The 21,364-nt window shown below is 46.6% G+C and overlaps 12 non-coding genes and 2 pseudogenes across 12 annotated transcripts; all 14 read left to right on the top strand.

The window, feature by feature from the left end:
• Window positions 1-64: 64 nt before the first annotated feature.
• Window positions 65-255, top strand: LOC142282678 (U2 spliceosomal RNA). Its single transcript, XR_012744540.1, has one exon. It is a non-coding gene; the product is annotated as a U2 spliceosomal RNA (small nuclear RNA).
• A 1,387-nt stretch (window positions 256-1,642) lies between these two features.
• LOC142282680 (U2 spliceosomal RNA) lies at window positions 1,643-1,784 on the top strand (annotated as a pseudogene).
• Window positions 1,785-2,481: 697 nt separating this feature from the next.
• Window positions 2,482-2,683, top strand: LOC142282679 (U2 spliceosomal RNA; annotated as a pseudogene).
• Window positions 2,684-4,070: 1,387 nt separating this feature from the next.
• Window positions 4,071-4,261, top strand: LOC142282677 (U2 spliceosomal RNA). The gene has a single exon (XR_012744539.1). It is a non-coding gene; the product is annotated as a U2 spliceosomal RNA (small nuclear RNA).
• Window positions 4,262-5,648: 1,387 nt separating this feature from the next.
• LOC142282676 (U2 spliceosomal RNA) lies at window positions 5,649-5,839 on the top strand. The gene has a single exon (XR_012744538.1). It is a non-coding gene; the product is annotated as a U2 spliceosomal RNA (small nuclear RNA).
• Window positions 5,840-7,226: 1,387 nt separating this feature from the next.
• LOC142282675 (U2 spliceosomal RNA) lies at window positions 7,227-7,417 on the top strand. Its single transcript, XR_012744537.1, has one exon. It is a non-coding gene; the product is annotated as a U2 spliceosomal RNA (small nuclear RNA).
• Window positions 7,418-8,804: 1,387 nt separating this feature from the next.
• On the top strand, window positions 8,805-8,995 carry LOC142282674 (U2 spliceosomal RNA). The gene has a single exon (XR_012744536.1). It is a non-coding gene; the product is annotated as a U2 spliceosomal RNA (small nuclear RNA).
• Window positions 8,996-10,382: 1,387 nt separating this feature from the next.
• Window positions 10,383-10,573, top strand: LOC142282673 (U2 spliceosomal RNA). Its single transcript, XR_012744535.1, has one exon. It is a non-coding gene; the product is annotated as a U2 spliceosomal RNA (small nuclear RNA).
• A 1,387-nt stretch (window positions 10,574-11,960) lies between these two features.
• Window positions 11,961-12,151, top strand: LOC142282672 (U2 spliceosomal RNA). Its single transcript, XR_012744534.1, has one exon. It is a non-coding gene; the product is annotated as a U2 spliceosomal RNA (small nuclear RNA).
• A 1,387-nt stretch (window positions 12,152-13,538) lies between these two features.
• LOC142282684 (U2 spliceosomal RNA) lies at window positions 13,539-13,729 on the top strand. The gene has a single exon (XR_012744544.1). It is a non-coding gene; the product is annotated as a U2 spliceosomal RNA (small nuclear RNA).
• A 1,387-nt stretch (window positions 13,730-15,116) lies between these two features.
• LOC142282683 (U2 spliceosomal RNA) lies at window positions 15,117-15,307 on the top strand. Its single transcript, XR_012744543.1, has one exon. It is a non-coding gene; the product is annotated as a U2 spliceosomal RNA (small nuclear RNA).
• A 1,387-nt stretch (window positions 15,308-16,694) lies between these two features.
• LOC142282682 (U2 spliceosomal RNA) lies at window positions 16,695-16,885 on the top strand. Its single transcript, XR_012744542.1, has one exon. It is a non-coding gene; the product is annotated as a U2 spliceosomal RNA (small nuclear RNA).
• Window positions 16,886-18,272: 1,387 nt separating this feature from the next.
• LOC142282681 (U2 spliceosomal RNA) lies at window positions 18,273-18,463 on the top strand. The gene has a single exon (XR_012744541.1). It is a non-coding gene; the product is annotated as a U2 spliceosomal RNA (small nuclear RNA).
• A 1,387-nt stretch (window positions 18,464-19,850) lies between these two features.
• LOC142282671 (U2 spliceosomal RNA) lies at window positions 19,851-20,041 on the top strand. Its single transcript, XR_012744533.1, has one exon. It is a non-coding gene; the product is annotated as a U2 spliceosomal RNA (small nuclear RNA).
• Window positions 20,042-21,364: the final 1,323 nt, after the last annotated feature.

Below are 21,364 nucleotides of genomic sequence, written 5' to 3'. Positions count from 1 at the left end.
TCTCTCCCTAAGATGTGTCCGGCATAGGCCAGGGTGCCACTCGAGGCCCAAACCAATTCTGGTTATCGCTTCTCGGCCTTTTGGCTAAGATCAAGTGTAGTATCTGTTCTTATCAGTTTAATATCTGATACGTCCCCTATCTGGGGACCATATATTAAATGGATTTTTAGAACAGGGAGATGGAAAAAGAGCTTGCTCTGTCCACTCCACGCATTGACCTGGTATTGCAGTACCTCCAGGAACGGTGCACCCCTTCTTAACCCAGTTTCCAAAAGCAGAACTCAATTCACCTGATTCATATTAGCCCGATTTAATGAATTGGAAGAAAGCATACGTCTTCATATGCACCTCAATTTGGCCCATTCACTTTTCACACTTCCTCCTTTTGTTTTTTATCTTTCACACTTTTGACTTTCTTTATTCATCCAAATAGCAAACTCATCACCACTCAACCTGACCAACTCGGCTATGTCCCCGTGCTGCAGTTCTCTGTCTTATCTAGATCATTTGCAATTGAATGGAATAGATCCCTTTTGGACAAAGTGGATTCACCTGCTGCTGCAGTGACCACAGGTGTGATAACATCTAGAATTGGCATCTGGTGCGATCTCTCCGCTTCCACTCCAAAGAAAGTTACCTGTTTATTCCTATCATGCATTGGTTTTTGGGGTTTTCTTTGAGTAATGATGATCTCTTTAGTAGTCTGTTGGCGCCCTCTCCTGGAGGAATAGTTTGCTTGCTCTTGGACATTCTAAAAGAGAGGTCATGATAGACATTGAGCTTCTGAGCTCAATTGGGGACAGTCATGGGTGATGAATGTTTGCAACCTACTGCGAAGCCTCATACCGCAATATAAGGAACGTCAAATACTAAGAAAGGGCGGCCTATGAAAGAATTACTACTTTCAATAAGTACACTTAAACGGCTAATTGGGAATAGAAAAACTGTAAAAAGCCCTCTGAGAAAGCCCCCCTCTAACCTTTGATAGTAAGCTTTTCTGTAGTCTGCCTGTTGATGTATTTTCCGTTTGAACTGTGCACAACATGAAGAGACGGAACACTGGCGGCTTGTCACAATGCCCCCCGATGACATCACAATAGCGCTGCTGCCTAGAAAACAAGCTGCGCAGAAGAAGTTGTTCTTTGGGTGGGAGGGTGGGCTAGTGGAAGGAGGGGGCAATCTCTTTTTTTCCCGGGTGGTAGGGGGATGACAGGAGAAGGGAAGCGGGTGGTGAGAAAGGTACAGAGGGCAGGGTTTGGGGGCTGGGAAGGAAAGGGAAAAGATTAGGGTTTGGGGATGATGAAAGGGCTTTCTACGGGTAAGGATGGCAAAGGGTGGCAGTGACGGAAAGTCAGGCAACCTGTCCTGTCCGTCTTTTTGTATCGTGAATTGGAAAGACTGCAAGGGGGAGGGGAGTTGCTTGCGCCCTAAAGGAGGAGTTATTCAGATTCATTGCAGTGGGCGGCGGCTGCAAAACGCACCATTCTTCTTGTTTTGGCTCTGCAAAGCAGCCTTTTCAAGGGTTGGCTTGGGTGACAAAATGTCTTGTGTAGGCGTGGGTTTGTCTCCCTCTCGCTCTCTCTCCCTAAGATGTGTCCGGCATAGGCCAGGGTGCCACTCGAGGCCCAAACCAATTCTGGTTATCGCTTCTCGGCCTTTTGGCTAAGATCAAGTGTAGTATCGTTCGAAAAGGTGGTTTAAGGCTCCGGCCACCTTAGTACAATGATGCAATGCACACTGGAAGGTTGCGCTTGTTAGTACTTTGGGAGGATAGTATATCCATCTAGAGGAAACCATGGCCCTACCAGGATCGAGGCTATTAGACTGAGTAAGTGTGGGGGTTATGGTGCAATGTGCCCCAGGAATGGACACCCTGGAGGGAGTCTGAACTTGCTAGGTTGGGACCCTGGTAAGCCTCAGACTCTGTCGCACGCCGCGCCTTGCCTATTCATACTTTCCAAGCATATTGCCCTATCCCGGCCTTCTGGCTAAGAAGGGAAATTTTTATAATCCCGGTCGGAGGTCCGGTCAGCTTTGGGCTGAGAAACCAACACCCGGTTGGAGGTCCGGGTCAGCTTTGGCTGAGAAACCAACACCCGGTTGGAGGTCCGGTTAGCCTTGGGCTGAGAAACCAACACCCGGTTGGAGGTCCGGTCAGCCTTGGGCTGAGAAACCAACACCCGGTTGGAGGTCCGGTTAGCCTTGGGCTGAGAAACCAACACCGGTTGACGGTCCGGGCAGTCTCGGCTGCGAAACCAACGACTAGTAGCTCCCTACTCCACTTGGGTAAGATGCCTCGGTGGACGCTGGGAGCAACAACAAGGCTCAACCAGGCTTCGGCTTGGGGGAGCACCGAAGATCCCTGACCCTCGCTGTGGCCTTCTGGCTCGGAGGGACGGGGTTGATTTTTGGGGATCCTCTTCTCACGGAGGGGTCCACACGAATCCTAGCCTTTGCACTGTTTTTGGTGTGACTTCGGTCATGCATTTTTGCGGTGCTTTGGAAAGCTTCATTAAATAAAAAAAAAAAATCTGTTCTTATCAGTTTAATATCTGATACGTCCCCTATCTGGGGACCATATATTAAATGGATTTTTAGAACAGGGAGATGGAAAAAGAGCTTGCTCTGTCCACTCCACGCATTGACCTGGTATTGCAGTACCTCCAGGAACGGTGCACCCCTTCTTAACCCAGTTTCCAAAAGCAGAACTCAATTCACCTGATTCATATTAGCCCGATTTAATGAATTGGAAGAAAGCATACGTCTTCATATGCACCTCAATTTGGCCCATTCACTTTTCACACTTCCTCCTTTTGTTTTTTATCTTTCACACTTTTGACTTTCTTTATTCATCCAAATAGCAAACTCATCACCACTCAACCTGACCAACTCGGCTATGTCCCCGTGCTGCAGTTCTCTGTCTTATCTAGATCATTTGCAATTGAATGGAATAGATCCCTTTTGGACAAAGTGGATTCACCTGCTGCTGCAGTGACCACAGGTGTGATAACATCTAGAATTGGCATCTGGTGCGATCTCTCCGCTTCCACTCCAAAGAAAGTTACCTGTTTATTCCTATCATGCATTGGTTTTTGGGGTTTTCTTTGAGTAATGATGATCTCTTTAGTAGTCTGTTGGCGCCCTCTCCTGGAGGAATAGTTTGCTTGCTCTTGGACATTCTAAAAGAGAGGTCATGATAGACATTGAGCTTCTGAGCTCAATTGGGGACAGTCATGGGTGATGAATGTTTGCAACCTACTGCGAAGCCTCATACCGCAATATAAGGAACGTCAAATACTAAGAAAGGGCGGCCTATGAAAGAATTACTACTTTCAATAAGTACACTTAAACGGCTAATTGGGAATAGAAAAACTGTAAAAAGCCCTCTGAGAAAGCCCCCCTCTAACCTTTGATAGTAAGCTTTTCTGTAGTCTGCCTGTTGATGTATTTTCCGTTTGAACTGTGCACAACATGAAGAGACGGAACACTGGCGGCTTGTCACAATGCCCCCCGATGACATCACAATAGCGCTGCTGCCTAGAAAACAAGCTGCGCAGAAGAAGTTGTTCTTTGGGTGGGAGGGTGGGCTAGTGGAAGGAGGGGGCAATCTCTTTTTTTCCCGGGTGGTAGGGGGATGACAGGAGAAGGGAAGCGGGTGGTGAGAAAGGTACAGAGGGCAGGGTTTGGGGGCTGGGAAGGAAAGGGAAAAGATTAGGGTTTGGGGATGATGAAAGGGCTTTCTACGGGTAAGGATGGCAAAGGGTGGCAGTGACGGAAAGTCAGGCAACCTGTCCTGTCCGTCTTTTTGTATCGTGAATTGGAAAGACTGCAAGGGGGAGGGGAGTTGCTTGCGCCCTAAAGGAGGAGTTATTCAGATTCATTGCAGTGGGCGGCGGCTGCAAAACGCACCATTCTTCTTGTTTTGGCTCTGCAAAGCAGCCTTTTCAAGGGTTGGCTTGGGTGACAAAATGTCTTGTGTAGGCGTGGGTTTGTCTCCCTCTCGCTCTCTCTCCCTAAGATGTGTCCGGCATAGGCCAGGGTGCCACTCGAGGCCCAAACCAATTCTGGTTATCGCTTCTCGGCCTTTTGGCTAAGATCAAGTGTAGTATCTGTTCTTATCAGTTTAATATCTGATACGTCCCCTATCTGGGGACCATATATTAAATGGATTTTTAGAACAGGGAGATGGAAAAAGAGCTTGCTCTGTCCACTCCACGCATTGACCTGGTATTGCAGTACCTCCAGGAACGGTGCACCCCTTCTTAACCCAGTTTCCAAAAGCAGAACTCAATTCACCTGATTCATATTAGCCCGATTTAATGAATTGGAAGAAAGCATACGTCTTCATATGCACCTCAATTTGGCCCATTCACTTTTCACACTTCCTCCTTTTGTTTTTTATCTTTCACACTTTTGACTTTCTTTATTCATCCAAATAGCAAACTCATCACCACTCAACCTGACCAACTCGGCTATGTCCCCGTGCTGCAGTTCTCTGTCTTATCTAGATCATTTGCAATTGAATGGAATAGATCCCTTTTGGACAAAGTGGATTCACCTGCTGCTGCAGTGACCACAGGTGTGATAACATCTAGAATTGGCATCTGGTGCGATCTCTCCGCTTCCACTCCAAAGAAAGTTACCTGTTTATTCCTATCATGCATTGGTTTTTGGGGTTTTCTTTGAGTAATGATGATCTCTTTAGTAGTCTGTTGGCGCCCTCTCCTGGAGGAATAGTTTGCTTGCTCTTGGACATTCTAAAAGAGAGGTCATGATAGACATTGAGCTTCTGAGCTCAATTGGGGACAGTCATGGGTGATGAATGTTTGCAACCTACTGCGAAGCCTCATACCGCAATATAAGGAACGTCAAATACTAAGAAAGGGCGGCCTATGAAAGAATTACTACTTTCAATAAGTACACTTAAACGGCTAATTGGGAATAGAAAAACTGTAAAAAGCCCTCTGAGAAAGCCCCCCTCTAACCTTTGATAGTAAGCTTTTCTGTAGTCTGCCTGTTGATGTATTTTCCGTTTGAACTGTGCACAACATGAAGAGACGGAACACTGGCGGCTTGTCACAATGCCCCCCGATGACATCACAATAGCGCTGCTGCCTAGAAAACAAGCTGCGCAGAAGAAGTTGTTCTTTGGGTGGGAGGGTGGGCTAGTGGAAGGAGGGGGCAATCTCTTTTTTTCCCGGGTGGTAGGGGGATGACAGGAGAAGGGAAGCGGGTGGTGAGAAAGGTACAGAGGGCAGGGTTTGGGGGCTGGGAAGGAAAGGGAAAAGATTAGGGTTTGGGGATGATGAAAGGGCTTTCTACGGGTAAGGATGGCAAAGGGTGGCAGTGACGGAAAGTCAGGCAACCTGTCCTGTCCGTCTTTTTGTATCGTGAATTGGAAAGACTGCAAGGGGGAGGGGAGTTGCTTGCGCCCTAAAGGAGGAGTTATTCAGATTCATTGCAGTGGGCGGCGGCTGCAAAACGCACCATTCTTCTTGTTTTGGCTCTGCAAAGCAGCCTTTTCAAGGGTTGGCTTGGGTGACAAAATGTCTTGTGTAGGCGTGGGTTTGTCTCCCTCTCGCTCTCTCTCCCTAAGATGTGTCCGGCATAGGCCAGGGTGCCACTCGAGGCCCAAACCAATTCTGGTTATCGCTTCTCGGCCTTTTGGCTAAGATCAAGTGTAGTATCTGTTCTTATCAGTTTAATATCTGATACGTCCCCTATCTGGGGACCATATATTAAATGGATTTTTAGAACAGGGAGATGGAAAAAGAGCTTGCTCTGTCCACTCCACGCATTGACCTGGTATTGCAGTACCTCCAGGAACGGTGCACCCCTTCTTAACCCAGTTTCCAAAAGCAGAACTCAATTCACCTGATTCATATTAGCCCGATTTAATGAATTGGAAGAAAGCATACGTCTTCATATGCACCTCAATTTGGCCCATTCACTTTTCACACTTCCTCCTTTTGTTTTTTATCTTTCACACTTTTGACTTTCTTTATTCATCCAAATAGCAAACTCATCACCACTCAACCTGACCAACTCGGCTATGTCCCCGTGCTGCAGTTCTCTGTCTTATCTAGATCATTTGCAATTGAATGGAATAGATCCCTTTTGGACAAAGTGGATTCACCTGCTGCTGCAGTGACCACAGGTGTGATAACATCTAGAATTGGCATCTGGTGCGATCTCTCCGCTTCCACTCCAAAGAAAGTTACCTGTTTATTCCTATCATGCATTGGTTTTTGGGGTTTTCTTTGAGTAATGATGATCTCTTTAGTAGTCTGTTGGCGCCCTCTCCTGGAGGAATAGTTTGCTTGCTCTTGGACATTCTAAAAGAGAGGTCATGATAGACATTGAGCTTCTGAGCTCAATTGGGGACAGTCATGGGTGATGAATGTTTGCAACCTACTGCGAAGCCTCATACCGCAATATAAGGAACGTCAAATACTAAGAAAGGGCGGCCTATGAAAGAATTACTACTTTCAATAAGTACACTTAAACGGCTAATTGGGAATAGAAAAACTGTAAAAAGCCCTCTGAGAAAGCCCCCCTCTAACCTTTGATAGTAAGCTTTTCTGTAGTCTGCCTGTTGATGTATTTTCCGTTTGAACTGTGCACAACATGAAGAGACGGAACACTGGCGGCTTGTCACAATGCCCCCCGATGACATCACAATAGCGCTGCTGCCTAGAAAACAAGCTGCGCAGAAGAAGTTGTTCTTTGGGTGGGAGGGTGGGCTAGTGGAAGGAGGGGGCAATCTCTTTTTTTCCCGGGTGGTAGGGGGATGACAGGAGAAGGGAAGCGGGTGGTGAGAAAGGTACAGAGGGCAGGGTTTGGGGGCTGGGAAGGAAAGGGAAAAGATTAGGGTTTGGGGATGATGAAAGGGCTTTCTACGGGTAAGGATGGCAAAGGGTGGCAGTGACGGAAAGTCAGGCAACCTGTCCTGTCCGTCTTTTTGTATCGTGAATTGGAAAGACTGCAAGGGGGAGGGGAGTTGCTTGCGCCCTAAAGGAGGAGTTATTCAGATTCATTGCAGTGGGCGGCGGCTGCAAAACGCACCATTCTTCTTGTTTTGGCTCTGCAAAGCAGCCTTTTCAAGGGTTGGCTTGGGTGACAAAATGTCTTGTGTAGGCGTGGGTTTGTCTCCCTCTCGCTCTCTCTCCCTAAGATGTGTCCGGCATAGGCCAGGGTGCCACTCGAGGCCCAAACCAATTCTGGTTATCGCTTCTCGGCCTTTTGGCTAAGATCAAGTGTAGTATCTGTTCTTATCAGTTTAATATCTGATACGTCCCCTATCTGGGGACCATATATTAAATGGATTTTTAGAACAGGGAGATGGAAAAAGAGCTTGCTCTGTCCACTCCACGCATTGACCTGGTATTGCAGTACCTCCAGGAACGGTGCACCCCTTCTTAACCCAGTTTCCAAAAGCAGAACTCAATTCACCTGATTCATATTAGCCCGATTTAATGAATTGGAAGAAAGCATACGTCTTCATATGCACCTCAATTTGGCCCATTCACTTTTCACACTTCCTCCTTTTGTTTTTTATCTTTCACACTTTTGACTTTCTTTATTCATCCAAATAGCAAACTCATCACCACTCAACCTGACCAACTCGGCTATGTCCCCGTGCTGCAGTTCTCTGTCTTATCTAGATCATTTGCAATTGAATGGAATAGATCCCTTTTGGACAAAGTGGATTCACCTGCTGCTGCAGTGACCACAGGTGTGATAACATCTAGAATTGGCATCTGGTGCGATCTCTCCGCTTCCACTCCAAAGAAAGTTACCTGTTTATTCCTATCATGCATTGGTTTTTGGGGTTTTCTTTGAGTAATGATGATCTCTTTAGTAGTCTGTTGGCGCCCTCTCCTGGAGGAATAGTTTGCTTGCTCTTGGACATTCTAAAAGAGAGGTCATGATAGACATTGAGCTTCTGAGCTCAATTGGGGACAGTCATGGGTGATGAATGTTTGCAACCTACTGCGAAGCCTCATACCGCAATATAAGGAACGTCAAATACTAAGAAAGGGCGGCCTATGAAAGAATTACTACTTTCAATAAGTACACTTAAACGGCTAATTGGGAATAGAAAAACTGTAAAAAGCCCTCTGAGAAAGCCCCCCTCTAACCTTTGATAGTAAGCTTTTCTGTAGTCTGCCTGTTGATGTATTTTCCGTTTGAACTGTGCACAACATGAAGAGACGGAACACTGGCGGCTTGTCACAATGCCCCCCGATGACATCACAATAGCGCTGCTGCCTAGAAAACAAGCTGCGCAGAAGAAGTTGTTCTTTGGGTGGGAGGGTGGGCTAGTGGAAGGAGGGGGCAATCTCTTTTTTTCCCGGGTGGTAGGGGGATGACAGGAGAAGGGAAGCGGGTGGTGAGAAAGGTACAGAGGGCAGGGTTTGGGGGCTGGGAAGGAAAGGGAAAAGATTAGGGTTTGGGGATGATGAAAGGGCTTTCTACGGGTAAGGATGGCAAAGGGTGGCAGTGACGGAAAGTCAGGCAACCTGTCCTGTCCGTCTTTTTGTATCGTGAATTGGAAAGACTGCAAGGGGGAGGGGAGTTGCTTGCGCCCTAAAGGAGGAGTTATTCAGATTCATTGCAGTGGGCGGCGGCTGCAAAACGCACCATTCTTCTTGTTTTGGCTCTGCAAAGCAGCCTTTTCAAGGGTTGGCTTGGGTGACAAAATGTCTTGTGTAGGCGTGGGTTTGTCTCCCTCTCGCTCTCTCTCCCTAAGATGTGTCCGGCATAGGCCAGGGTGCCACTCGAGGCCCAAACCAATTCTGGTTATCGCTTCTCGGCCTTTTGGCTAAGATCAAGTGTAGTATCTGTTCTTATCAGTTTAATATCTGATACGTCCCCTATCTGGGGACCATATATTAAATGGATTTTTAGAACAGGGAGATGGAAAAAGAGCTTGCTCTGTCCACTCCACGCATTGACCTGGTATTGCAGTACCTCCAGGAACGGTGCACCCCTTCTTAACCCAGTTTCCAAAAGCAGAACTCAATTCACCTGATTCATATTAGCCCGATTTAATGAATTGGAAGAAAGCATACGTCTTCATATGCACCTCAATTTGGCCCATTCACTTTTCACACTTCCTCCTTTTGTTTTTTATCTTTCACACTTTTGACTTTCTTTATTCATCCAAATAGCAAACTCATCACCACTCAACCTGACCAACTCGGCTATGTCCCCGTGCTGCAGTTCTCTGTCTTATCTAGATCATTTGCAATTGAATGGAATAGATCCCTTTTGGACAAAGTGGATTCACCTGCTGCTGCAGTGACCACAGGTGTGATAACATCTAGAATTGGCATCTGGTGCGATCTCTCCGCTTCCACTCCAAAGAAAGTTACCTGTTTATTCCTATCATGCATTGGTTTTTGGGGTTTTCTTTGAGTAATGATGATCTCTTTAGTAGTCTGTTGGCGCCCTCTCCTGGAGGAATAGTTTGCTTGCTCTTGGACATTCTAAAAGAGAGGTCATGATAGACATTGAGCTTCTGAGCTCAATTGGGGACAGTCATGGGTGATGAATGTTTGCAACCTACTGCGAAGCCTCATACCGCAATATAAGGAACGTCAAATACTAAGAAAGGGCGGCCTATGAAAGAATTACTACTTTCAATAAGTACACTTAAACGGCTAATTGGGAATAGAAAAACTGTAAAAAGCCCTCTGAGAAAGCCCCCCTCTAACCTTTGATAGTAAGCTTTTCTGTAGTCTGCCTGTTGATGTATTTTCCGTTTGAACTGTGCACAACATGAAGAGACGGAACACTGGCGGCTTGTCACAATGCCCCCCGATGACATCACAATAGCGCTGCTGCCTAGAAAACAAGCTGCGCAGAAGAAGTTGTTCTTTGGGTGGGAGGGTGGGCTAGTGGAAGGAGGGGGCAATCTCTTTTTTTCCCGGGTGGTAGGGGGATGACAGGAGAAGGGAAGCGGGTGGTGAGAAAGGTACAGAGGGCAGGGTTTGGGGGCTGGGAAGGAAAGGGAAAAGATTAGGGTTTGGGGATGATGAAAGGGCTTTCTACGGGTAAGGATGGCAAAGGGTGGCAGTGACGGAAAGTCAGGCAACCTGTCCTGTCCGTCTTTTTGTATCGTGAATTGGAAAGACTGCAAGGGGGAGGGGAGTTGCTTGCGCCCTAAAGGAGGAGTTATTCAGATTCATTGCAGTGGGCGGCGGCTGCAAAACGCACCATTCTTCTTGTTTTGGCTCTGCAAAGCAGCCTTTTCAAGGGTTGGCTTGGGTGACAAAATGTCTTGTGTAGGCGTGGGTTTGTCTCCCTCTCGCTCTCTCTCCCTAAGATGTGTCCGGCATAGGCCAGGGTGCCACTCGAGGCCCAAACCAATTCTGGTTATCGCTTCTCGGCCTTTTGGCTAAGATCAAGTGTAGTATCTGTTCTTATCAGTTTAATATCTGATACGTCCCCTATCTGGGGACCATATATTAAATGGATTTTTAGAACAGGGAGATGGAAAAAGAGCTTGCTCTGTCCACTCCACGCATTGACCTGGTATTGCAGTACCTCCAGGAACGGTGCACCCCTTCTTAACCCAGTTTCCAAAAGCAGAACTCAATTCACCTGATTCATATTAGCCCGATTTAATGAATTGGAAGAAAGCATACGTCTTCATATGCACCTCAATTTGGCCCATTCACTTTTCACACTTCCTCCTTTTGTTTTTTATCTTTCACACTTTTGACTTTCTTTATTCATCCAAATAGCAAACTCATCACCACTCAACCTGACCAACTCGGCTATGTCCCCGTGCTGCAGTTCTCTGTCTTATCTAGATCATTTGCAATTGAATGGAATAGATCCCTTTTGGACAAAGTGGATTCACCTGCTGCTGCAGTGACCACAGGTGTGATAACATCTAGAATTGGCATCTGGTGCGATCTCTCCGCTTCCACTCCAAAGAAAGTTACCTGTTTATTCCTATCATGCATTGGTTTTTGGGGTTTTCTTTGAGTAATGATGATCTCTTTAGTAGTCTGTTGGCGCCCTCTCCTGGAGGAATAGTTTGCTTGCTCTTGGACATTCTAAAAGAGAGGTCATGATAGACATTGAGCTTCTGAGCTCAATTGGGGACAGTCATGGGTGATGAATGTTTGCAACCTACTGCGAAGCCTCATACCGCAATATAAGGAACGTCAAATACTAAGAAAGGGCGGCCTATGAAAGAATTACTACTTTCAATAAGTACACTTAAACGGCTAATTGGGAATAGAAAAACTGTAAAAAGCCCTCTGAGAAAGCCCCCCTCTAACCTTTGATAGTAAGCTTTTCTGTAGTCTGCCTGTTGATGTATTTTCCGTTTGAACTGTGCACAACATGAAGAGACGGAACACTGGCGGCTTGTCACAATGCCCCCCGATGACATCACAATAGCGCTGCTGCCTAGAAAACAAGCTGCGCAGAAGAAGTTGTTCTTTGGGTGGGAGGGTGGGCTAGTGGAAGGAGGGGGCAATCTCTTTTTTTCCCGGGTGGTAGGGGGATGACAGGAGAAGGGAAGCGGGTGGTGAGAAAGGTACAGAGGGCAGGGTTTGGGGGCTGGGAAGGAAAGGGAAAAGATTAGGGTTTGGGGATGATGAAAGGGCTTTCTACGGGTAAGGATGGCAAAGGGTGGCAGTGACGGAAAGTCAGGCAACCTGTCCTGTCCGTCTTTTTGTATCGTGAATTGGAAAGACTGCAAGGGGGAGGGGAGTTGCTTGCGCCCTAAAGGAGGAGTTATTCAGATTCATTGCAGTGGGCGGCGGCTGCAAAACGCACCATTCTTCTTGTTTTGGCTCTGCAAAGCAGCCTTTTCAAGGGTTGGCTTGGGTGACAAAATGTCTTGTGTAGGCGTGGGTTTGTCTCCCTCTCGCTCTCTCTCCCTAAGATGTGTCCGGCATAGGCCAGGGTGCCACTCGAGGCCCAAACCAATTCTGGTTATCGCTTCTCGGCCTTTTGGCTAAGATCAAGTGTAGTATCTGTTCTTATCAGTTTAATATCTGATACGTCCCCTATCTGGGGACCATATATTAAATGGATTTTTAGAACAGGGAGATGGAAAAAGAGCTTGCTCTGTCCACTCCACGCATTGACCTGGTATTGCAGTACCTCCAGGAACGGTGCACCCCTTCTTAACCCAGTTTCCAAAAGCAGAACTCAATTCACCTGATTCATATTAGCCCGATTTAATGAATTGGAAGAAAGCATACGTCTTCATATGCACCTCAATTTGGCCCATTCACTTTTCACACTTCCTCCTTTTGTTTTTTATCTTTCACACTTTTGACTTTCTTTATTCATCCAAATAGCAAACTCATCACCACTCAACCTGACCAACTCGGCTATGTCCCCGTGCTGCAGTTCTCTGTCTTATCTAGATCATTTGCAATTGAATGGAATAGATCCCTTTTGGACAAAGTGGATTCACCTGCTGCTGCAGTGACCACAGGTGTGATAACATCTAGAATTGGCATCTGGTGCGATCTCTCCGCTTCCACTCCAAAGAAAGTTACCTGTTTATTCCTATCATGCATTGGTTTTTGGGGTTTTCTTTGAGTAATGATGATCTCTTTAGTAGTCTGTTGGCGCCCTCTCCTGGAGGAATAGTTTGCTTGCTCTTGGACATTCTAAAAGAGAGGTCATGATAGACATTGAGCTTCTGAGCTCAATTGGGGACAGTCATGGGTGATGAATGTTTGCAACCTACTGCGAAGCCTTATACCGCAATATAAGGAACGTCAAATACTAAGAAAGGGCGGCCTATGAAAGAATTACTACTTTCAATAAGTACACTTAAACGGCTAATTGGGAATAGAAAAACTGTAAAAAGCCCTCTGAGAAAGCCCCCCTCTAACCTTTGATAGTAAGCTTTTCTGTAGTCTGCCTGTTGATGTATTTTCCGTTTGAACTGTGCACAACATGAAGAGACGGAACACTGGCGGCTTGTCACAATGCCCCCCGATGACATCACAATAGCGCTGCTGCCTAGAAAACAAGCTGCGCAGAAGAAGTTGTTCTTTGGGTGGGAGGGTGGGCTAGTGGAAGGAGGGGGCAATCTCTTTTTTTCCCGGGTGGTAGGGGGATGACAGGAGAAGGGAAGCGGGTGGTGAGAAAGGTACAGAGGGCAGGGTTTGGGGGCTGGGAAGGAAAGGGAAAAGATTAGGGTTTGGGGATGATGAAAGGGCTTTCTACGGGTAAGGATGGCAAAGGGTGGCAGTGACGGAAAGTCAGGCAACCTGTCCTGTCCGTCTTTTTGTATCGTGAATTGGAAAGACTGCAAGGGGGAGGGGAGTTGCTTGCGCCCTAAAGGAGGAGTTATTCAGATTCATTGCAGTGGGCGGCGGCTGCAAAACGCACCATTCTTCTTGTTTTGGCTCTGCAAAGCAGCCTTTTCAAGGGTTGGCTTGGGTGACAAAATGTCTTGTGTAGGCGTGGGTTTGTCTCCCTCTCGCTCTCTCTCCCTAAGATGTGTCCGGCATAGGCCAGGGTGCCACTCGAGGCCCAAACCAATTCTGGTTATCGCTTCTCGGCCTTTTGGCTAAGATCAAGTGTAGTATCTGTTCTTATCAGTTTAATATCTGATACGTCCCCTATCTGGGGACCATATATTAAATGGATTTTTAGAACAGGGAGATGGAAAAAGAGCTTGCTCTGTCCACTCCACGCATTGACCTGGTATTGCAGTACCTCCAGGAACGGTGCACCCCTTCTTAACCCAGTTTCCAAAAGCAGAACTCAATTCACCTGATTCATATTAGCCCGATTTAATGAATTGGAAGAAAGCATACGTCTTCATATGCACCTCAATTTGGCCCATTCACTTTTCACACTTCCTCCTTTTGTTTTTTATCTTTCACACTTTTGACTTTCTTTATTCATCCAAATAGCAAACTCATCACCACTCAACCTGACCAACTCGGCTATGTCCCCGTGCTGCAGTTCTCTGTCTTATCTAGATCATTTGCAATTGAATGGAATAGATCCCTTTTGGACAAAGTGGATTCACCTGCTGCTGCAGTGACCACAGGTGTGATAACATCTAGAATTGGCATCTGGTGCGATCTCTCCGCTTCCACTCCAAAGAAAGTTACCTGTTTATTCCTATCATGCATTGGTTTTTGGGGTTTTCTTTGAGTAATGATGATCTCTTTAGTAGTCTGTTGGCGCCCTCTCCTGGAGGAATAGTTTGCTTGCTCTTGGACATTCTAAAAGAGAGGTCATGATAGACATTGAGCTTCTGAGCTCAATTGGGGACAGTCATGGGTGATGAATGTTTGCAACCTACTGCGAAGCCTCATACCGCAATATAAGGAACGTCAAATACTAAGAAAGGGCGGCCTATGAAAGAATTACTACTTTCAATAAGTACACTTAAACGGCTAATTGGGAATAGAAAAACTGTAAAAAGCCCTCTGAGAAAGCCCCCCTCTAACCTTTGATAGTAAGCTTTTCTGTAGTCTGCCTGTTGATGTATTTTCCGTTTGAACTGTGCACAACATGAAGAGACGGAACACTGGCGGCTTGTCACAATGCCCCCCGATGACATCACAATAGCGCTGCTGCCTAGAAAACAAGCTGCGCAGAAGAAGTTGTTCTTTGGGTGGGAGGGTGGGCTAGTGGAAGGAGGGGGCAATCTCTTTTTTTCCCGGGTGGTAGGGGGATGACAGGAGAAGGGAAGCGGGTGGTGAGAAAGGTACAGAGGGCAGGGTTTGGGGGCTGGGAAGGAAAGGGAAAAGATTAGGGTTTGGGGATGATGAAAGGGCTTTCTACGGGTAAGGATGGCAAAGGGTGGCAGTGACGGAAAGTCAGGCAACCTGTCCTGTCCGTCTTTTTGTATCGTGAATTGGAAAGACTGCAAGGGGGAGGGGAGTTGCTTGCGCCCTAAAGGAGGAGTTATTCAGATTCATTGCAGTGGGCGGCGGCTGCAAAACGCACCATTCTTCTTGTTTTGGCTCTGCAAAGCAGCCTTTTCAAGGGTTGGCTTGGGTGACAAAATGTCTTGTGTAGGCGTGGGTTTGTCTCCCTCTCGCTCTCTCTCCCTAAGATGTGTCCGGCATAGGCCAGGGTGCCACTCGAGGCCCAAACCAATTCTGGTTATCGCTTCTCGGCCTTTTGGCTAAGATCAAGTGTAGTATCTGTTCTTATCAGTTTAATATCTGATACGTCCCCTATCTGGGGACCATATATTAAATGGATTTTTAGAACAGGGAGATGGAAAAAGAGCTTGCTCTGTCCACTCCACGCATTGACCTGGTATTGCAGTACCTCCAGGAACGGTGCACCCCTTCTTAACCCAGTTTCCAAAAGCAGAACTCAATTCACCTGATTCATATTAGCCCGATTTAATGAATTGGAAGAAAGCATACGTCTTCATATGCACCTCAATTTGGCCCATTCACTTTTCACACTTCCTCCTTTTGTTTTTTATCTTTCACACTTTTGACTTTCTTTATTCATCCAAATAGCAAACTCATCACCACTCAACCTGACCAACTCGGCTATGTCCCCGTGCTGCAGTTCTCTGTCTTATCTAGATCATTTGCAATTGAATGGAATAGATCCCTTTTGGACAAAGTGGATTCACCTGCTGCTGCAGTGACCACAGGTGTGATAACATCTAGAATTGGCATCTGGTGCGATCTCTCCGCTTCCACTCCAAAGAAAGTTACCTGTTTATTCCTATCATGCATTGGTTTTTGGGGTTTTCTTTGAGTAATGATGATCTCTTTAGTAGTCTGTTGGCGCCCTCTCCTGGAGGAATAGTTTGCTTGCTCTTGGACATTCTAAAAGAGAGGTCATGATAGACATTGAGCTTCTGAGCTCAATTGGGGACAGTCATGGGTGATGAATGTTTGCAACCTACTGCGAAGCCTCATACCGCAATATAAGGAACGTCAAATACTAAGAAAGGGCGGCCTATGAAAGAATTACTACTTTCAATAAGTACACTTAAACGGCTAATTGGGAATAGAAAAACTGTAAAAAGCCCTCTGAGAAAGCCCCCCTCTAACCTTTGATAGTAAGCTTTTCTGTAGTCTGCCTGTTGATGTATTTTCCGTTTGAACTGTGCACAACATGAAGAGACGGAACACTGGCGGCTTGTCACAATGCCCCCCGATGACATCACAATAGCGCTGCTGCCTAGAAAACAAGCTGCGCAGAAGAAGTTGTTCTTTGGGTGGGAGGGTGGGCTAGTGGAAGGAGGGGGCAATCTCTTTTTTTCCCGGGTGGTAGGGGGATGACAGGAGAAGGGAAGCGGGTGGTGAGAAAGGTACAGAGGGCAGGGTTTGGGGGCTGGGAAGGAAAGGGAAAAGATTAGGGTTTGGGGATGATGAAAGGGCTTTCTACGGGTAAGGATGGCAAAGGGTGGCAGTGACGGAAAGTCAGGCAACCTGTCCTGTCCGTCTTTTTGTATCGTGAATTGGAAAGACTGCAAGGGGGAGGGGAGTTGCTTGCGCCCTAAAGGAGGAGTTATTCAGATTCATTGCAGTGGGCGGCGGCTGCAAAACGCACCATTCTTCTTGTTTTGGCTCTGCAAAGCAGCCTTTTCAAGGGTTGGCTTGGGTGACAAAATGTCTTGTGTAGGCGTGGGTTTGTCTCCCTCTCGCTCTCTCTCCCTAAGATGTGTCCGGCATAGGCCAGGGTGCCACTCGAGGCCCAAACCAATTCTGGTTATCGCTTCTCGGCCTTTTGGCTAAGATCAAGTGTAGTATCTGTTCTTATCAGTTTAATATCTGATACGTCCCCTATCTGGGGACCATATATTAAATGGATTTTTAGAACAGGGAGATGGAAAAAGAGCTTGCTCTGTCCACTCCACGCATTGACCTGGTATTGCAGTACCTCCAGGAACGGTGCACCCCTTCTTAACCCAGTTTCCAAAAGCAGAACTCAATTCACCTGATTCATATTAGCCCGATTTAATGAATTGGAAGAAAGCATACGTCTTCATATGCACCTCAATTTGGCCCATTCACTTTTCACACTTCCTCCTTTTGTTTTTTATCTTTCACACTTTTGACTTTCTTTATTCATCCAAATAGCAAACTCATCACCACTCAACCTGACCAACTCGGCTATGTCCCCGTGCTGCAGTTCTCTGTCTTATCTAGATCATTTGCAATTGAATGGAATAGATCCCTTTTGGACAAAGTGGATTCACCTGCTGCTGCAGTGACCACAGGTGTGATAACATCTAGAATTGGCATCTGGTGCGATCTCTCCGCTTCCACTCCAAAGAAAGTTACCTGTTTATTCCTATCATGCATTGGTTTTTGGGGTTTTCTTTGAGTAATGATGATCTCTTTAGTAGTCTGTTGGCGCCCTCTCCTGGAGGAATAGTTTGCTTGCTCTTGGACATTCTAAAAGAGAGGTCATGATAGACATTGAGCTTCTGAGCTCAATTGGGGACAGTCATGGGTGATGAATGTTTGCAACCTACTGCGAAGCCTCATACCGCAATATAAGGAACGTCAAATACTAAGAAAGGGCGGCCTATGAAAGAATTACTACTTTCAATAAGTACACTTAAACGGCTAATTGGGAATAGAAAAACTGTAAAAAGCCCTCTGAGAAAGCCCCCCTCTAACCTTTGATAGTAAGCTTTTCTGTAGTCTGCCTGTTGATGTATTTTCCGTTTGAACTGTGCACAACATGAAGAGACGGAACACTGGCGGCTTGTCACAATGCCCCCCGATGACATCACAATAGCGCTGCTGCCTAGAAAACAAGCTGCGCAGAAGAAGTTGTTCTTTGGGTGGGAGGGTGGGCTAGTGGAAGGAGGGGGCAATCTCTTTTTTTCCCGGGTGGTAGGGGGATGACAGGAGAAGGGAAGCGGGTGGTGAGAAAGGTACAGAGGGCAGGGTTTGGGGGCTGGGAAGGAAAGGGAAAAGATTAGGGTTTGGGGATGATGAAAGGGCTTTCTACGGGTAAGGATGGCAAAGGGTGGCAGTGACGGAAAGTCAGGCAACCTGTCCTGTCCGTCTTTTTGTATCGTGAATTGGAAAGACTGCAAGGGGGAGGGGAGTTGCTTGCGCCCTAAAGGAGGAGTTATTCAGATTCATTGCAGTGGGCGGCGGCTGCAAAACGCACCATTCTTCTTGTTTTGGCTCTGCAAAGCAGCCTTTTCAAGGGTTGGCTTGGGTGACAAAATGTCTTGTGTAGGCGTGGGTTTGTCTCCCTCTCGCTCTCTCTCCCTAAGATGTGTCCGGCATAGGCCAGGGTGCCACTCGAGGCCCAAACCAATTCTGGTTATCGCTTCTCGGCCTTTTGGCTAAGATCAAGTGTAGTATCTGTTCTTATCAGTTTAATATCTGATACGTCCCCTATCTGGGGACCATATATTAAATGGATTTTTAGAACAGGGAGATGGAAAAAGAGCTTGCTCTGTCCACTCCACGCATTGACCTGGTATTGCAGTACCTCCAGGAACGGTGCACCCCTTCTTAACCCAGTTTCCAAAAGCAGAACTCAATTCACCTGATTCATATTAGCCCGATTTAATGAATTGGAAGAAAGCATACGTCTTCATATGCACCTCAATTTGGCCCATTCACTTTTCACACTTCCTCCTTTTGTTTTTTATCTTTCACACTTTTGACTTTCTTTATTCATCCAAATAGCAAACTCATCACCACTCAACCTGACCAACTCGGCTATGTCCCCGTGCTGCAGTTCTCTGTCTTATCTAGATCATTTGCAATTGAATGGAATAGATCCCTTTTGGACAAAGTGGATTCACCTGCTGCTGCAGTGACCACAGGTGTGATAACATCTAGAATTGGCATCTGGTGCGATCTCTCCGCTTCCACTCCAAAGAAAGTTACCTGTTTATTCCTATCATGCATTGGTTTTTGGGGTTTTCTTTGAGTAATGATGATCTCTTTAGTAGTCTGTTGGCGCCCTCTCCTGGAGGAATAGTTTGCTTGCTCTTGGACATTCTAAAAGAGAGGTCATGATAGACATTGAGCTTCTGAGCTCAATTGGGGACAGTCATGGGTGATGAATGTTTGCAACCTACTGCGAAGCCTCATACCGCAATATAAGGAACGTCAAATACTAAGAAAGGGCGGCCTATGAAAGAATTACTACTTTCAATAAGTACACTTAAACGGCTAATTGGGAATAGAAAAACTGTAAAAAGCCCTCTGAGAAAGCCCCCCTCTAACCTTTGATAGTAAGCTTTTCTGTAGTCTGCCTGTTGATGTATTTTCCGTTTGAACTGTGCACAACATGAAGAGACGGAACACTGGCGGCTTGTCACAATGCCCCCCGATGACATCACAATAGCGCTGCTGCCTAGAAAACAAGCTGCGCAGAAGAAGTTGTTCTTTGGGTGGGAGGGTGGGCTAGTGGAAGGAGGGGGCAATCTCTTTTTTTCCCGGGTGGTAGGGGGATGACAGGAGAAGGGAAGCGGGTGGTGAGAAAGGTACAGAGGGCAGGGTTTGGGGGCTGGGAAGGAAAGGGAAAAGATTAGGGTTTGGGGATGATGAAAGGGCTTTCTACGGGTAAGGATGGCAAAGGGTGGCAGTGACGGAAAGTCAGGCAACCTGTCCTGTCCGTCTTTTTGTATCGTGAATTGGAAAGACTGCAAGGGGGAGGGGAGTTGCTTGCGCCCTAAAGGAGGAGTTATTCAGATTCATTGCAGTGGGCGGCGGCTGCAAAACGCACCATTCTTCTTGTTTTGGCTCTGCAAAGCAGCCTTTTCAAGGGTTGGCTTGGGTGACAAAATGTCTTGTGTAGGCGTGGGTTTGTCTCCCTCTCGCTCTCTCTCCCTAAGATGTGTCCGGCATAGGCCAGGGTGCCACTCGAGGCCCAAACCAATTCTGGTTATCGCTTCTCGGCCTTTTGGCTAAGATCAAGTGTAGTATCTGTTCTTATCAGTTTAATATCTGATACGTCCCCTATCTGGGGACCATATATTAAATGGATTTTTAGAACAGGGAGATGGAAAAAGAGCTTGCTCTGTCCACTCCACGCATTGACCTGGTATTGCAGTACCTCCAGGAACGGTGCACCCCTTCTTAACCCAGTTTCCAAAAGCAGAACTCAATTCACCTGATTCATATTAGCCCGATTTAATGAATTGGAAGAAAGCATACGTCTTCATATGCACCTCAATTTGGCCCATTCACTTTTCACACTTCCTCCTTTTGTTTTTTATCTTTCACACTTTTGACTTTCTTTATTCATCCAAATAGCAAACTCATCACCACTCAACCTGACCAACTCGGCTATGTCCCCGTGCTGCAGTTCTCTGTCTTATCTAGATCATTTGCAATTGAATGGAATAGATCCCTTTTGGACAAAGTGGATTCACCTGCTGCTGCAGTGACCACAGGTGTGATAACATCTAGAATTGGCATCTGGTGCGATCTCTCCGCTTCCACTCCAAAGAAAGTTACCTGTTTATTCCTATCATGCATTGGTTTTTGGGGTTTTCTTTGAGTAATGATGATCTCTTTAGTAGTCTGTTGGCGCCCTCTCCTGGAGGAATAGTTTGCTTGCTCTTGGACATTCTAAAAGAGAGGTCATGATAGACATTGAGCTTCTGAGCTCAATTGGGGACAGTCATGGGTGATGAATGTTTGCAACCTACTGCGAAGCCTCATACCGCAATATAAGGAACGTCAAATACTAAGAAAGGGCGGCCTATGAAAGAATTACTACTTTCAATAAGTACACTTAAACGGCTAATTGGGAATAGAAAAACTGTAAAAAGCCCTCTGAGAAAGCCCCCCTCTAACCTTTGATAGTAAGCTTTTCTGTAGTCTGCCTGTTGATGTATTTTCCGTTTGAACTGTGCACAACATGAAGAGACGGAACACTGGCGGCTTGTCACAATGCCCCCCGATGACATCACAATAGCGCTGCTGCCTAGAAAACAAGCTGCGCAGAAGAAGTTGTTCTTTGGGTGGGAGGGTGGGCTAGTGGAAGGAGGGGGCAATCTCTTTTTTTCCCGGGTGGTAGGGGGATGACAGGAGAAGGGAAGCGGGTGGTGAGAAAGGTACAGAGGGCAGGGTTTGGGGGCTGGGAAGGAAAGGGAAAAGATTAGGGTTTGGGGATGATGAAAGGGCTTTCTACGGGTAAGGATGGCAAAGGGTGGCAGTGACGGAAAGTCAGGCAACCTGTCCTGTCCGTCTTTTTGTATCGTGAATTGGAAAGACTGCAAGGGGGAGGGGAGTTGCTTGCGCCCTAAAGGAGGAGTTATTCAGATTCATTGCAGTGGGCGGCGGCTGCAAAACGCACCATTCTTCTTGTTTTGGCTCTGCAAAGCAGCCTTTTCAAGGGTTGGCTTGGGTGACAAAATGTCTTGTGTAGGCGTGGGTTTGTCTCCCTCTCGCTC

The sequence above is a fragment of the Anomaloglossus baeobatrachus genome, unplaced genomic scaffold (genome assembly GCF_048569485.1).
Source record: "Anomaloglossus baeobatrachus isolate aAnoBae1 unplaced genomic scaffold, aAnoBae1.hap1 Scaffold_5177, whole genome shotgun sequence".
In the NCBI taxonomy this organism is placed as follows: Eukaryota; Metazoa; Chordata; class Amphibia; order Anura; family Aromobatidae; genus Anomaloglossus; species Anomaloglossus baeobatrachus.
Note: the sequence above shows the minus strand (reverse complement) of the source record. Positions and strands in the feature narration are given on the sequence as shown.